Below are 13,812 nucleotides of genomic sequence, written 5' to 3'. Positions count from 1 at the left end.
TCTCTGCGCGCCGGGGGCGGTACCACATGATTCCATCCTGACGTCGTCCGCGGGCGTGACGTCAGCGAGGTCACATAAGCCACACCCCGGAGTGCCGACATCAGTTTTCCTCGGAGAACTTTTCCGCGCCACAACGCAGAGACATCACGAACAAAAACTGTGAGAATATGGGAACAGTGTGCGAAATAGCAGATAAACAGAAAGAAATGAAGCGAATTAGGGGAACAGCCCATTCGGGGAAGTGCCAGGCACTGTGGCACCGAAAGTCATAGAAGGGAAGAGCAGAGCACAGCCACTGCAAAGCAACCCTGCAAGCAAATACAACATTCTCCCTGGAAACAGAGAAAACATATGAAAAACTGTGCAGCAGACGAAAGAAACCTGCGATCACAGTCCATTAACAGCAAAGGACAAGGAGTCCAGAACAGAAGATTAACGACAATTTACCCCAAGACAACACCATCAAGGAGAGTCGCACCCCCTGAAAGGAGCAAAGGCTGAGGCCCAGCCAAGAGAACCCAACGGAGAGGACTGCACATGAGTCAGAAACTCCGAGCAAGGAAAAAGGGGAAGTATGAGAAGGCCCCACACTGGAAACACCAGGGTGTAGGGATGCAGGAGCACCCATGAACCTACCAATCAAGGACCAGAAAGGAAGGAGCGGATGCAAACTCACCCAACAAGCATCCCGCTAGGGAAGAGTGAAAGAGGGCACTCACAGAAGACAAAGCACCCAGACACAGGCGAGTGCGGAAGACCAAGCTAAGGGTCCTCGCAGAACGGGGCGGAAGGGCAGTTCGTGAAGGTATCTGCGTCTAGAATCGTCTCTACCAGATAAAACGTTACCGAAGGTAAGTAACTTGTACATCTGATAGAGACTTCTAGCCGCAGATTCCTTAACATAGAATAGATACCCTAGCCATACCCATGGGGAAGGAGGGTCTGCCAGAGGACCCCACCAGCCTGGGGCGTGCTCGGGCGCGGAACAAAAGAGTGCCATCGAAGGGAAGATTCACCAGCCGTTCCCGAACATTTTCCGGAAGCCAAGCATGGCGGCTAAGGGCAACGAAGAAGCCATGGCATGACCAAGCACCTCCGAGATGTCCAGAGCCGAGCGAAGAATAAAGGCCACCAGCTTCTGGCCATCCAACACATGGTGCTGCAAATCAACACCAGCACCATCCTGAGAAGCTGCAGATCCAAGGGACTCCGCCGAGTCCCACAAGCAAGAGGTGGCCCTAGCCAACATACATAAAGTGTTAAGAGCCCGCAGAGCCACACTGGTCGTAGCGAACATATTGCGTTCAGCCAGCGGGCCTTCCGTGATGGTAGAGACAACAGCGACGGCAGGGAGGGATAGGCAGTCGCAAAAGGGGGACACTGGCAGAGGGGTGGAGAGATAGACACACCGGGTCACGCGGTGCTGGAAGGTGCTGGTGCAGAAGGTGTTGGTGCACCGGATCCCCCGTGGCGGGGTGCCCCAAACCCCAATCAGAGAAGAATGGAGCGAACCCTCCACGGGGAAATGGGCAGCCGGATCACCCATGCGCAAAATTCCCACAGTCGTGGAAACAGCGCGAGCGAAGGCCGCACCCGCCTCTGTAGGGCCCCATGGTGGGGAAAGCAGCTCCTCTGCCGGCGACAGCTACAAGCTAAGGCGGCCATCCCCTAAGCCAATCGGAATGGGGAAGGGCCAGGTCTGGAAAGGAGAAAGAGAAGCCGAGGAGTGGGGACCTGTGATTTCTCTGGTTAAAACCGCGGCAACGGGAAGGAGCCGTCCTTTGATGACGTCGGGGAAAAAGCCACGACGTGGAGGCCTGTCTCCGGCAAAGACGACACCACCAGGCGCCCAAACTCCGGGGAAGAAGGGGCATCCGAAGACGAGTCCATGACCTGACGCCTGTCCGGTGCCGTAGAGTCCGCAACCAGGAGCAGGGCTTCGTCGTCGTCCAGCGCCAAAGGAGATGCCGGACAGGCCTCCGCCACATCACACGGCGCAGGAGACCAGGGCTGGGCCAGAACCGAGGTGGCTAAGGGACGGCACCGGAACAACGCCGACTCGACCTCCGGCGAGGAAGCTGCCTGCGTGGAAGGACGAGAGGGACCCAGGGAGTCACAAGGAGTCCCCCACAAGCCTAGACCCATGAGGGGACGAGAGGGGCCCATCGAACCCCATGGTGGCGACAAAGTCGACTCGACCTCCGGCGAGGCAGCTGCCTACGTGGAAGGACGAGAGGGGCCCGGGGAGGGATGAGGGGTCCCCCACTAGCCTCGACCCATGATGGGACGAGGGGGGTCTGCCGATCCCTTTGGCGCCGCCAGGACCTGCAGCTGCCGGCGCCAAAGTGGCGTTAACTCGGCCTTAGACAAGATCGCCTGTCCGTAGGCCCGAGAGGGGCTCGGGGATGCGACCCGAGCCCCGGCGACATCCCGCGACACCACAGGGACTCCAGCAGGAGTTTGCGCCGAAGCCAGGGCGCCGTGGTTCAAAGGAGGGACCCCCGAAGGGCTGCACCCCAACGGCACCACATCCTCCGAGCCTGGATCCGAACTAGTCGGTGCCGGGGCCTGAGCTGCCAGCGACGCTGCAGAGGGCCCCGCACAACGCAAGGGATCCGCCGACGTCCCAGGAGGGGAAGGAGGAGGAGGAGAAGCCAGCGAGGCCTGCAAAATCGCCGCATATGTCTCCATCTGGGCTCTCAAAGCCCCCTCACCGGGAAACGGTGGATACATGAGGCCGCATCACCCGCGGTAAGCCCACGTCCCGACAGGCCGGAAAAGCAGCCCTCGGGGACAAACTGCGACACTTACCGACAGGGGAGCAATGCTCTTGCGGCTTAGGAGAGGGATTAGGACGGCGACGATGACGGTGGTTTCAAAAACCTTCCACAGAAGCTGAACGAATTGATGAAGCCGATCTGGACATGCGAGCCAATGGAAGTTTCATCCAGCGCTCCCATCGTGGCTTCAACTGCAGGCACGCCTCGCAATCAGAGGAGTCGTGATGTTCCCCCAAGCACCACATGCAAATGAGGTGAGGGTCCGTCGCCGACATCAGCCGTCCACAATACAAGCACATCTTAAAGACTGAAAGCATCCGCACACTGTTCCCACAAACACATGCAAGAGCGAAAGGGAACGGCCTAAACAGGCCCCGAGCACGAACTGGATCCGCGTTGCACGCGGAAAAGGAAAAAAACTGACGTTGGCGTGCCAGGGTGGGGCTTATGTGACCTCGCTGACGTCACACCTGTGGACGATGTAAGGACGGAATCACGTGGTACCGCCCCCGGCGCAGACATGCTGTGGCAAAGAACATTTTCCGGATCCATTCTCACACCTAGGGATAATTCTACGTTAAGGAATCTGCGGCGAGTAGTCTCTATCAGATTTTTTTATACTGCCTTGCCCGATATCCAACTGTGCTCTCCTCTTGTGATGCTGTGTCATGTGCTAAAGAGTTTATTGATTCACTTTCAATAAAAATAATTAAAATAAAAATAAAAAGTTATAAGCAATAGTTATTTTTTAATGGAATATTTGTATTTCAAACGTATGGTTGCTATGTTTAGGTGGCAGTAGATTGTTTTCTTTTTGCCTTTTTAGGTCGAGGACCGTAAGGCTGCGCTTGCGCAGTCTTCGGTGGGAGATTTAATGTTTTTAGGTATGGGGGCTTGAACCCGCCTCTCTCTTCCATTGGCTGGCTCCCTAAACGGAGGCCAGCCATTGGATGAGAGGGGCGTCACTCAGTTCAAGCCCCGTCTCTTTCGGATTCGGGGGCGTGTTTTTTGTGTTCTTTCGCCCTGTGACGTCATCCGTCACTCAGAATGCCAAAAACACGCCCCCGAATCCGAAAGAGACGGGGCTTTGCGGCCGCCATTTTGCTGCTCGTTTTTTTCTTGTCTTGACTGTGCAGCATGGATGAGGAGTGCTCACCGCCTGTTGACTTTTTCAGCCGGTTGTTTTCTGCCGGGGGATCAGTGTGACTGCCTGATGCTGCGAGACGTTCTGACCCGTGCGGGAAGCCGTCCGGGTCCTCTCGGTGCCCTGAGCTCCAGTGGTCGCCTCTATCTCCGCCGCCCCCTGCATCCCGCTCCTATTTGCACCCCCGCTCCAGCAGCTTCAAGTGACGCAGGTGCAGTGTCCGCCCGCCTGCAGCCCGGGCACCATGCTGGCCAGGGGCCGCGCCAGCCGGGCGCAGAGCAGCGGGGCAGAGCGCCACCCGCGTCCGAGGCTTCGCTGCTGACCTGGATCCCGAGGATGTCAGCCACGTCCAAGGGAACCCCTTCTTCGCCAGCAGAGGAGCAAGCCTCCAAGACCAAGGTGAAGGAGCAGATCAAAACCATTGTGGATGACCTGGAGCTGGTGCTGGGCGACGTGAAGGACGTGGCCAAGGAGCTGAAGGAGGTAAGGTCTGGTCCGCGCCGACAGCCCTGGGTGCCTGAACTCCCACATAACAACCGGCCTCAGCACCTAGTCCTCTTTGGGATTCAACCGCTCCTGGTGTGGAATTGGTGCAAAATTGCGAGGGATGAGAGACCATGCCTGCAATGGATGGGGTTGCCCTCAGAGTCACGGGCTGTCAGTGGGCATGTGATCAGTTGTTGGAGTCTCCTAAATGGAAACACTTTTTTCTGTGCGATTGCGGTTTGTTTTTGCTCCAAGTCCGTCAGATGTGGTACATGCAGCAGGGCGCGGACCTCATGGATGGATACTATGCATTTGAGAAAACTATACCTCCAAGCGTGCTACGAGTAGTTGGCACTTTTATTAACTTCTGCGTCAGCCGCACACTCACTCCTTCCACCCACTCATTTCTCGTTGTGTTTCGGTTGTTTTCCTCACAGAAACGTGTGGTACCCGGGTTATCCCTTTAACGGGAGAGGGACTTGGTTGGCACAACCAAGTGTGATCTAGCTGGAACTGCGCTCAGACTTGGCACGCGCTCTCCAAGTCTAGCCGGGCCCCGCCACGCCAGTTGTCTCTGGGGTGCGCGCATCTTTCGGTGTGGGGGTGTGAGGGAGGGCGGTTTTGCGATGGGTGGGAGTGATATTCATCCAGTCATGTTGCAGTCGCTGGCTTGCTGTCAGTCAAGAGGCGCTAAGCACCGTGATGCAAGTGAATCTGAATGTTGCTGCGTGTTTATGACAGCCGGAGCCCGCTCTGGGAGCCGGGACGGACGGGCAGCAGGTCACAGGGCGTCTGCCGCTGGGGCAGATCCTGGTGGGCTTTAATCTGCAGTGCGCACGGTAAACAACTTCACACAGCCGATCATTATCACTGTAATATTCTTAATTACAGCATGTAACGCTTTCCCCGTTGTTTAGAGTGCAGACGGAGGGATAATGACAGCGTGAACCTGCCTTAAAGAGTATCCCAGATAGGGTGCAATTGGAATCACGAGCTGCTGATTAAAAGTCAGCCTTTCGCAACAATATGCACTGCACTCAGAGCCTCTGTGTTCACTGCATGGCACAGGAACTGCTTTCTTTGCACTAAAACGCAAAGGCACCGTGAAAGGCAAGATTCAGTTTTCTCATGCCTGCGCCTTGGTCCATCTGCAGAGAAGTTCCGGATTTACTGTCTTACATGGAAACACACCCCAAGGATATCTGTTTTATGGAGGAGAGACTGAAAAGAATCAGCTAACCCTTCCTCCCGTGTTTTGCTAGTAGACACTTCCCTCTATCCGCCTCCCTCCTTATTTCCAACTGGAGGAGCTGTGCCGTCGTTGTGTTGCCACTGGCGAGCGGCCAGCGTATTCTATATGGACTTCAGGGGGTTTGCAAAGAATGTGACAAGCTTGCCTGGCCCAACATCCACAAACTATCAATGAATGCAACTGGCTGCCCCGTGTCAGTGTCCCGCACGTCATAATATTGGCAAACACCTCTGTAGACAGATGGCTGGACTTAGTGAGTCGCTTGCAAAAACTCCTAGGTTGTTACTTGAAATGCATTCTGTAGGTTTTCGACTGTACAACTTTGTTACGGTTTTTTACACGATTGAATCGTTTACCTTCTTTCATTAACCCCATCATGTCCGTTCTAGTATGATCTAGTCAATGAAAACATATTTATAAATAACATATACAAATTGCTCAAATGTAATGTGGCATATCCATCCATCCACCCATCCATCCATCCAATGGTAAACACATCAACAACTCTGTAAAAAAAACTTGAGCCCAGAGTGTCTATTGTTGTTTGCAGTCTAAAGCGCGCTAGTCTGGCCTTGCAGGTGCCCCACGCTAAGGTACAGGCAGCTCTTCCCCTTCTGATTGTTTTTACAGAGCTAAAGGAGTCCTACAACTGACTGAATTGAATGGGAAAAGCTAGACTGGCTCAGTTTTTCGTGGCCCTCTCTGTGTGTGTGTGCGTGGCTCTGTCTGTGTGTGTGCGTGGCTCTGTCTGTGTGTGTGCGTGGCTCTGTCTTTGTGCGTGGCTGTGTGTGTGTGGCTCTGTGTGTGTGCGTGTCTCTGTCTGTGTGCGTGGCTCTGTATGTGTGTGCGTGGCTCTGTGTGTGTGTGTGTGCATGGCTCTGTCTGTGTGTGTGTGTGTGTGCATGGCTCTGTCTGTGTGTGTGTGCGTGGCTCTGTGTGTGTGTGCGTGGCTCTGTCTGTGTGTGTGTGCGTGGCTCTGTCGGTGTGTGTGTGCGTGGCTCTGTCTGTGTGTGTGTGTATGCGTGGCTCTGCCTGTGTGTTTGTGTGCGTGGCTCTGTCTGTGTGTGTGTGTGCGGCTCTGTGTGTGTGTGTGCGGCTCTGTCTGTGTGTGTGTGTGGTTCTGTCTGTGTGTGTGTGTGTGTCTGTCTGTGTGTGGCTCTGTGTGTGTGTGGCTCTGTGTGTGTGTGGCTCTGTGTGTGTGGCTCTGTGTGTGGCTTTGTGTGTGTGGCTCTGTGTGGGTGTAAATGCAATAGGTCATGCATTTGCGAGCGATTAAGCTATTGGCAATGTAAATGACAATGCCAATTATTTAACGATTAAGCTATTGGCAATGTAAATGACAATGCCATTTATTTATGATTTTAATAAAAATGTCATGAGCAATGCCAATAGCTCTACCTTTAATAATGCCGAGACCATTGCATTGTAAATGCTTGTTTTGAGCTATTGGATTGCAATTAAAATAAAAAAAATATACAACTCAACAGCTGCTAAAGGGTCAACTTATTTGCTTAGCCATGTGTTACATCTTACTTATGCTTTGCATTTCCCTTACTTAGACTTCCCCATTGCTTAGCCACTTCATCTGGTAGAATGTTTGATAACACCTTAGAATGTTTGGTACCTGACTGCTCTGACTAGAGACAGTTGATGACAGGCAGGCTGAGCGAGAGAACAACTGCTCCTGGTGGGGTTTTTATTATTACATTTATGGATCATTTATTGTTAACTTAACTTGGACTAATCTACAATAAATCAAACCTACTTTTACTTACTGGATTCAAGAACGTTATTTGTTACAAATTGGCGACGAGGTACAGAACAGAATCTATGCGTGGAAAGAAGACGGATTTAATGAAGTACTACTGCAACCAAGGAACTACTTAAGCCGAAAAAGAAAAGGTAAATTTACACAAACGCCCTGGTTAGCCCCACCAGTGTCCCCAGTCATCTGGACAGCCTCTTATCCCAGGGTGTTTGAGTTCTGTCTGCGTGATTTGAACTGAGAACTTGGATTTATTCTCATATCAAGCTTTTAATTGGAAAACGTGAAGAAAACTATTAAGATTTAAACTGTTTTGGCCTGATTTGTCAAGAACTTTTAAAAAGAAAGAGATGTGCCATGTTTGGGAAAACATGCCTTTGCCATCTACTATGATGAATGGAGGTGCAACATTCAGTTGTATTAGACATTTAAAGAGATTGAGCAGCGTGAGAATGGACATAATGTTTTGCTTTCGCCCCTCCAAGATAAATGCTGGATTTTGTGTGTTAAACTCAAAGTGCTGTGTCTGCTGTGTTTTCCATTTTGGCATCTGTGAGCGGAGAACTGCGTGTGCTGTATTCCATGATTTCAGCAACGGATTTTCGAGCATTTCAAACCCGTGTTATTTTCTAAGGCCCTTTGCTGATTTTTGGCACATTTCTTGCTGTTCAATTCTTGGGGCGTTTTTTAAAAAAAATAAAAAAATAAATTCCATTGTATTTACTTAAGATGTGGAAGTTGTCGGAAATTTTAGGAACATCTGTAAAATTTTTCCCTAGGAAAGGGAATGGAGCCATTACATTGGAGAATGTAATTGTTGACTCATATTTGAGAATGCAATATATTTGAAAATGCAATCTTTATTATATTTCAACTGTTATATATTTAAGAATGCAATGTATAGAATTCCTTTAATTTGATTTGTATATATTTTCCCTTATCCTTGTTTGTTATTTTCTAAGGAAGGGGGATGTGTTACATCTTACTTATGCTATGCATTTCCCTTACTTAGATTTCCCCATTGCTTAGCCACTTCATCTGGTAGAATGTTTGATAACACCTTAGAATGTTTGGTACCTGACTGCTCTGACTAGAGACAGTTGATGACAGGCAGGCTGAGCGAGAGAACAACTGCTCCTGGTGGGGTTTTTATTATTACATCTATGGATCATTTATTGTTAACTTAACTTGGACTAATCTACAATAAATCAAACCTACTTTTACTTACTAGATTCAAGAACTTTATTTGTTACACCAATCCCTGTTTTTTAAATGCTACTTAAGACAATTAGGCCTGTGGACCCATGTCAAACTTCAACCTACCATGCATAGGCATATTGCCTGTATTTGAGTTTGGCAGATGGGTGTTGCATCACAAACATGACTGATATCCCGTCTGCCTTATTATAAGTGCATTGCATCCTATAGCACTTGTAATAAGGTGGACAGGGCATCTTTCACATTTGTGGCTAAGTACAGATCTGCCAAACTCTGAATAGGCCCTTAAGCATATAATCTCACCAATTTTTTCTTTCTTAACTTTTAACAGATAGGTCAAAATGTTTATATTTGAAGTGGAAATACTTTCAAAACTGAAAGAAAATGAATACGAATATACATAGATCCAAATTCATACAGCACCTATTTTGTAAACAGCAGTACTAATCATGCTTTTACTCATCTCCACTGAATCAATCATATCGAACTTTTTATCGGATTTTTTTTTTTAACTGAGTTTTATATAGCGCAAATTTGACCCAAAGTTATCCGGTATCAGAGCGCTTTGCATGAGCACCAGTTGCATTACATGAGGACACATTCATTTTTGTTAGGTACAGGGAGATTAAGTGATTCACCCAGAATCACAGGATGTTGCTCGTCCTTGCAGAGACTTGAACCCGGTTCTCCAGATTTGAGGTTGACCGCTCTAGCCGTTGGACCACATCCTCTCCCCTGATGCAATTCAGATCTTGATCCCTCATTTCCACTTTCTCAGAGCCACACAGCTTCAGTGGCAGGCAGATAGCATTGTTTACGTATAGATGAATTAGGGAAGCTTTCCAAGTCTGTGGTGGAGAAACAGATCTCAAACCGCAGAATTCGCTGATATCTGCGGTGAATTTGTTTACTTTGAACAGGGACAGAAGAGTTGTAAAATGCATGCTGTTGTCTTGGTACTACAGACTAGAGCCTTCACAGCCACAGATCCCATGTATAGAAGAGTAGAGCCTGTATCTGGGTTCTAAGAATGATGTGTAATGGCTTCCCCCTTCTACCTTACTTTTCGACAGTCATCACGAGAATAAGTTGAAAGATGGGTCATGTTGTGGTGTAACCCGTCACCAGCTCCTGAGCCTCCCTCAGGTCTATACAGATCCAGGGGAAGCACAAATAGATTTAGAGGGGGATGTACAATAAGGGGTACAAAAGTTAAAATATTTTTGAGAGGATGCATTTTATGCAGGTCCCCCATATCTCCTCTTCTCCTGCAAAGCTGGCCCATGAAGTCATCACAGTCTGCCATCATAAAACATAGAACTGTAAAAAGGCCTTTCCCACTGAGGGGCATTTAGTGGCATTTGAACTTTGCTCTCACTGTCTGTGATATCACTTGGAACAGCTTAGTAGACAACAGCAGTTATGGATATCCAATGTGTTGTTATTGTTAATTGCCACTGATTCAGCCCAATTTTCTACATGTTTGGTATGGCCTCTTGCCTCAGTCGTGTAGCAGTGGAAAACAAAAAAGTGGTTTACCCAATGGAGGGAAATGACTTTTGACCATTATGTTGCTGGCTGAGACAATAGATATCTTTGAAAATACTGTAGTCACCAGTGAAGCTTTCATTAGCTACACATTTGTTGCTTCTTCTGATAGAAGAACAGCATTTTGTAACATAATTCTAATGGTGTGAGGTGTGCATGATCCAGTGACCTGACGGAAACATCTTGGTGCCATTCTACAGAGTCCTTTGGATTCTCATTCAGTCGACATGATTCTGCAATTGTCAACTTCAGGGCGAATCACAACAGAACAAGCATAGGAAAATGCAGGCAAAAGTGCTGCGAATCACTGGTAGAAAGGCTATCTTACCAGGCACAAACAGTTTCAGCTTGATCCAGTTACAGAACAAGAGCTGGATTCAGACTGCAGATTATATACATAGAGCGGACCGATACAAGAGTAACTGCTACCAATTAAATTAAAAAACAAGTGAAAACACAAATTCCCACTTCCGGTATGAAACGGACATTCACTGGAATAAATACAATTACAGTCCAGCAGATGTTTAAATCCCAATGGGACACAAACTAGATCCATTAGAAACCATTTTTAACTGGAATTTGCATCAGGTAATGGTATGGTATGTTTACTTAATGAGTAATATTAGACTGTGGCTATTAATAATCAAGATACTGGGCACAAAAAGTAGTCACAATTTGCAACGCTTTTTTGTGACTGGTATCTAATTTTTTTAACTGACATATGCACTAATAAATTCGTTTGCAACATTCCAATTCAGTTGAAATCACAGGCTGGCATACTTATTATATTTTCATTATGCAGATCACAAATTGAGACCCATTCTGATCGAACACAATTACATGGAAGATGGGTGCACGGTGCATCAGAACACCGTCCGTTTGATAGCCTTTAAAAAAAGAAAACTTTTTTGGGAAGCAGCTTGACTTTCCTAAAGGAAACAGAGTCATTTGATTGATAGTTTCAACCAATTCTGAGAAGATGTTGGTCTTGAAATAAATACGGCCAAGGCCAAATACGTGAATTATATCAAGAGAGGGGTCATCAAGGTGGGATCTGAAACATAGGAAAGGATCCGGCAGTTTGATTTTCTGGGTATCAAGCTGGACCACACCAGTTTCTGGGACCCACAGATTACCAAGAGCACCTTAATGGTGAAACATCAGACTGCAGCCACACACCAATTTGTTAAAAAAGCAGCCTAGACCCCTGCCCGTCCAGCAATTGAAATGTATTAAGCACAAGCAAGGGAGGTTGCGCTACGCGGAACGTTGGGGCCATTGTAACACGAGCGCCTTGAGCACAGCAGAACACAACTTCCTTAGGTGCCTGCTGGGCTTAGGAAAAGGCACACCATCGGTCCATCTTCACCTTGAGTTAGGGACCAATGAGATTTTGGTGCAGATAGCGTTGAGACCTTTATTGTTTTGGGTTTGTATTTGGAATTCCCATGAATCTTAGGGAGTGCCTGCAGGTAGTAATTGGGTTCAACGGGACGGGGAAGGTCCGATAGCTGGTGTTGCTTAAAAGTGCGTGGATCGAGATGTGGCTATAAAAATTGTGGTCCGAGCCCCAGTCCACTCGTCAAGGAGACTCTCTAAAAGTTAAAAATCTGGCCCAGGAAAATGTTATTAGCAGATAGGACTGCATTCACATTAGGCTGCTTAACAAGTGCTTTCCTTCTCCACAAATCTGTAATTAAGGCAGAGGAATTCCTGGATTTTATACACCCGGTGCATGCTCGGTCCCTCTTTCTTCAATTTAGGTACAGGAACCGCCCAGTAGCTGCTTTTACTACAAACTGGGGGGAGCTGAAACAGGGATATGGCCGTTGCTTTTACTCTAAAACTTTCAAGAAAGCAACGAGCACATGTTATTTTTCTGCCCATTGTATACCAAACCCATAAACAAACGGATTGTCTCTTTGTGTAGATCCCTTAGCTTGCAAATTCGAGTTGAAGCTCTTTGAATATGAAGAAGCAACCCTGTTATGTTATGTTAAAAAGCTTGTAAAGCGCACTTACACCCAACGGTTTCATGGCGCTGTGAGCAAAAGAGGATGAACGTTCAGCAATTAAGGCAGCAGAGGAAAAAGAGATTAGTCATAAGCTATACGGAATAGTTGAGTTTTCAGAAGAGATCTAAAATGGGTATAAGAGGTGGTGGATCTAAGCTCCAGAGGGAGCACGTTCCAGCGGGTGGGGGCAAGGAACGAGAATCTAAGACCCCCGTGCTTCTTGCGTTTAAAAGTGGGAGTCGTAAGCAAGGCAAGGTGAGAGGAGCGGAGATTGCGTGATGGGCGGTAATGGTGGAGAAGAGAGGAAATAAAAACCGGGCAGAGGCCGGCCAAGGCTTTGAAGGTGATGCAGCTGATTTTAAATTCGCACCGTTTGGCTACCGGGAGCCAATGGAGGGTTTTGAGCAGGGGCGAACGTGATCGTGTCTAGGCTGGTGAAAAATCAATCTCGCGGCCTGGTTTTGAACCAGCTGCAAGCAGTTCAACTGGTATGCAGGGATGCCAACGTGGAGAGAGTTGGCGTAATCGATCCTGGGCCAAAGTAAGGGCCTCCGTGGTGAGGAAGCGGGAAATCTTGCGGATCTTTCGGAGGTGGAAAAAACTAGAAGAGACCACTGCATTAATGTGGGGCTTCATCGAGAGGTCCTTACAAATAGTAACTCCCAGGCTCTTTGCAGAGTCAACAGGGCGGGGAGGTAGGCCAAGACCTAGTGGCCAGAAGTTGGAGGTCCATGGATTGGGGGTGCCCCCGATCAAGACCAGCTCAGTCTTGTCGGGGTTGAGCTTGAGGTGATTATCCACCATCCAATCACTAATATGGCACAGGGTGGACTGAAAATTGTGAATGGATTGGTCGGAGGAGTCAATATCAAAGACCAACTGAATATCGTCCGCATAATTAAATGCGGTGACGTTACTGCCTCGGAGGGAATGGATAAGGGACCCTCCCTCGATTGTGGTTGTGGCTGGTTCGAGGTTTCTGTATATAGACTGGGCAATTAAAACCAAAGAACTAGGGCTAGATAAGCAGTCATGCCCCAAATTATTATGTACTATGCGCTTTTAAAATTATTTATTGGTTTGTAACGTTTTTATTCTGTTTTAATAATTTTGCCAATGTATCTTTGATGATGAGACTGTTGCCTAAAACTATCAATAAAATAAGTAGCTTTTAATAAAATAAAAAGTTTATTTTGCAAATGTTTCAGTGAGAGTTGGCAGTGGTCCCCTGGACCACTGAGTATTCCCTCTGAAACGTCCATCCCATGTCACAAATGGCTCCAAAGTGGAGCCCTTCTTTTTGCGACCACTAGTTGGAAAATGGTGACTTTTCAATGGTTGCATACATCTGGTATCAGATCGCAATATAGACAACATCCCCTTTCCAAGTTGTCATTTGGTATTGGGTTGCAATCCCATTTTAGGAGTCGATAAAACGTTATCATCTCCTAAAATGAGTTCTGTACATGGACAATATTTTTTTGCAGTTGAAAACTCCGAGTCGGAGTGTTTGTGAGTGCAAACAAGTTTAATTACTCTGGTCCTAAATGCCCTCGAAGTAAAGTAGTAGGGTGGGCAGTGACCTGGATATTTTAATGCAAACA

At 48.0% G+C, this 13,812-nt stretch overlaps 1 protein-coding gene across 1 annotated transcript in view; it reads right to left on the bottom strand.

The window, feature by feature from the left end:
- Positions 1-13,812, bottom strand: part of LOC144799989 (cytochrome P450 4B1-like) — a 216,099-nt gene that overhangs the window by 117,567 nt on the left and 84,720 nt on the right. The window lies entirely within an intron of this gene.

The sequence above is a fragment of the Lissotriton helveticus genome, chromosome 1_2 (genome assembly GCF_964261635.1).
Source record: "Lissotriton helveticus chromosome 1_2, aLisHel1.1, whole genome shotgun sequence".
In the NCBI taxonomy this organism is placed as follows: Eukaryota; Metazoa; Chordata; class Amphibia; order Caudata; family Salamandridae; genus Lissotriton; species Lissotriton helveticus.
This window is presented reverse-complemented; position numbering and strand designations above follow the sequence as displayed.